This window comes from Tamandua tetradactyla (assembly GCF_023851605.1).
Source record: "Tamandua tetradactyla isolate mTamTet1 chromosome 22 unlocalized genomic scaffold, mTamTet1.pri SUPER_22_unloc_2, whole genome shotgun sequence".
NCBI lineage: Eukaryota > Metazoa > Chordata > Mammalia > Pilosa > Myrmecophagidae > Tamandua > Tamandua tetradactyla.
Window position 1 is genome coordinate 1,122,191 of NW_027518252.1, and position 3,846 is coordinate 1,126,036.

Sequence of the window (3,846 nt, forward strand, 5' to 3'; positions counted from 1 at the left end):
TAAGCTATCAGTTGCTGAAAGTGTTCATATTGAGTTGAGAATCTACTCTGGAGGTTAGTCTTATGCAAGTTTAAACTAGATATTACTGTTTAGCATGGTTTGTCAAACCCCAAACAGAATAATTCCTGTCAAACCTAGAGAACACTAGGGCTTTATCTGAGATTCTACAAATGTTCATGCACTTTGATTACTTTCATATGTAAAACCTACACCCTCCAGATGGGTTCCTAGACCAAATATGTCCTGAAACCCAAAGGGGATAACTTCTCCCAGAACAGCCACTAGTTCTATTTCCCTATCCCACATTATCAACAGCCCTTAACAACATAAAGAAATGAGAATGGGCATATCACAAATACCTCTAAAGATATGGACAACAGTCAAAGGAGAAGGAAAAGTAAGAAGATATGATTTAATAAATGAATGTGACTGCTGAATCATGATATTGATATTTCTTTTCATCTTCAGTGTCCTGGAGCAACTGAAAGGAAAAATCTAAAATTGAGAAATAGTAACCCATATCAAACTCTGTAATCTGTTCTATAGAACAGACTTCACACTTATTACAGTGTGCTTTTTAATTTACTGTTTTTTATATATGTGATATTAAACAATAAAAAATGTTTAAAAATGTGAAACACATGTAAAAACAAGAACAGTGAAATGGTAAATGGATGAGCAGAAGAGAAAGAGAAAAGGAGAAAAGCATATATTTCCCTTTAATAAAACAACCAGCAGGAGCAGGTCAACCACTACCATTTCAATTTCCTTCCCTGAAGTTTTCTAAAGTTTCTTTTTTTATATACCCATTTGGAAAAATGAAACTCCACTGGGCCCTGAAATTTTCACACACACAACACATAATGTATTCCTCCTATCTCCAGGAGACATCTTCAGCTGATTCATTATTAATATTTTCTATGTTGTAGGCATTAAAACTATGTCCAAAAACACCTATGTCTGTGTGATAGACATTCACTGCTACCCAATTCTCTCCCACTTATGGAGAAAGTGAAGGATTATTTGGCTTATTTTCACTGAAGTAACTTGTTAAGATATGGTCTGAATAACTTCCAGGAGAAAGAATTTAATTATCACATTTTCTTTGGCTTTCAAGAGCTTCCCTGTCTTCCCCTGTGTTTGGAGCACATGTGGAAATGGAGGTGTCTTAAGGGCAATAAAGCTTGTAATATGAACCCTATATGTAGAGGATATCTAACTCAGAGAATCACAAGTTACATGAACTAGACTCTAGACTTTGTATGTAGCAAAAGTAAACCTGTGTTGTGCCTTACTTATCCTGAAAAATACAGCCATTCAAATTTTACCAGGGTTTCAAATCAACAGTGCCGTTAGTACCCCTGTGAAAGCTGTGCACTCCAGAAAAGTCATATTACTTAATCCTGATTCAATTTTTTATGATGAAGTCATTTTTCTTACATTGTGTCTATAGAGATGTGACACACCAAATTGTTGGTGGGAGATTTTGATTAGGTGGTTTCCATAGAGATTAGTGTCTCCACCCATTTAAGGTGGGGTTATTACTATAGTCTTTAAAGTGGGAACATTTTGGCAAAAGCTTCAGAGTGAATATGAAACCCAGACATTTGAAGATGTGGAAAGAAATCACCCCCAGGGAAGCTGTTTGAAATGAGAAGCCAAGGGTACAGCAGATGCTAGCCACATGCTTGCCCTGATTGGCCTTTCCTGAGTCAAGTTATCTTTTTCTAGATGACTTATTTTTGACATTTTTGTGTCCTTAGAACTGTAAATTGGTAGCTCAAATTCCATTTTTAAAAGCCATTTGATTTCTGATATATTGCATTACAGCAGCATTTAAGAACCAATAGATTTTGGCACCAGAAGTGTGGTGCTGGGTTTGCAAACAACATATATTTTGGAACAGCTTTTGAATGGATGAAGAAAATATTCTGGAAGAGTTATGAGTGCCTTGATAGAGAAGGTCTAGAATGTTATGAAGAGGCTTGTTGGTAGAAATATAGACTTTAAAGATACTTCTGATAAGGCCTTAAACAGAAATGATACATGTATTATTACATACTGAAAGGAAGGCCATCTTTGTTTTGATGTGTCAAAGAATTAGGGAAAATTGACTACTGGTATTGAATGGAAAACAGATTTTAGAAATCATGGACTTTGATATTTAATAGAAGAGATTTACAAACAATGTAGAAAATGCAGCCATGCTTCTCCTTGCAGAGTATTAAAATGCAATAAGAAAGAGATAAGCTGAGAACTGAATTCATGGGTAAAAATAATCTAGAAAAGAATGATCTGGAAAAAAATGTACTTGCAGAAAAGAAGATCCAAGATTGTAGTGCCCCGTATGAGAATTTAACAAAACATGGAAACAGTCAGCCATTTTTTTAAAAAGTCCTATTGTCTGATGGGTATTATCCCAGTATATTGATAGAAAATCAACAATACTTCTATGTGATCTGTATAAACAAAACCACTGCCAGAAAAAGGAAAAACTGAAAGAAAAATAATTTCAAAGACAGAAACATGGAAAGTAATGTCTTAAGCCAAGACATATTGGACCAGGAGAATGAACCCATCTGTGCACTCAGGAAGGGTGAGTTTGCTCTGAAGGCAGAGGGTAGGTCTTCTGCCTCTGTCCAGGAAGAGTTTTGGTGCTCCAGACTTCAGAGAGAGTGGAACACATTCCTTTAGGGATAAGGAGAGATCTGCTGTGTGCCCTTGTTCTGAGGGGTTGGAGCATGTGCTCTAGAGATGGCAGAGAGCCCAGGGGCTGTCTTGATACTTGGAGAAGGTGGAGCCAAGAAAGAGATGGTCTCTCTGATGTCACCCAAGTTTGTAAGCCTCATGCCATCATTTGCAGAAAGTAGGGCCACTGCATAGGCCCTTAGAAAGTATACAACTCTTACTTTCTAAAGTCCCAAGCATAAATAACTCTCAGACTTTGATATATAGTGGAGTTTGCCCTTCAGGTTTTTGGAAAAATTTGGGATCAGTGACCACTGTGTTCCTTTCAATTTCTTCCTATTAAATGAGAACATTTACTCTATGACTTTCCCTACTTGTAATGTTAGCAACAGATAACTTGTTCAGAACTTTATAGGCCCATAGCTAGAGGAGAATTTTGCCTTGGGACAGATGATGCCTGTAAGTGACCTTGATGAGAATTTTTGTTAATTTTTTTATTTAAGGAAACAAGCAATACACTTAGATATGCAATGGATATCTTAGTTAGTTTAACCATAGGCATATTTAAATAAGGTATCCATATAATCATTGTAAAACCTGTGTTTGCACAGTAAGTTTCATTAACCAATATAAAATTAAGACAAGGAAAAAATCTACACATTTTGATAGTAAAGTTCTAAATTTTAAGTGTTAAATTCTAAGTATTAAACACTAATTGAAATATCTGCTGTTTCTGATATTTTATTGCATTTGTATTGCTACTGAAGTTGTTTATTTTATGTTGTAATAGAATGAATGTATTTTGCATATAGAAAGAACATGTCCATTTGGGGTCCAGATGGTGGAAGGAGCTGATTTGAAACTGTTGTGCATCCCAGGAAAGCCATGTTCTTTAATTGTAATTCCATATTTTTGCATAGGACCTTTTGATTAAGTTGTTTCCATGGAGATTTGACCCACCCAATTGTGGGAACTTTTGATTATATGGTTTCTATTCATTCAAGGTAGGGTTCCTTACTGGAGTTCTCTAAGGTGGAAACATTTTGAAAAACCTTCAGAGTCAACAGGAGACCTAGACATTTGGATGAGCAGAAGGAAAGTACCCGCAGGGAAGCTATTTGAAATGAGATGCCAAAGAGCTAGCAGATACCAGCCACA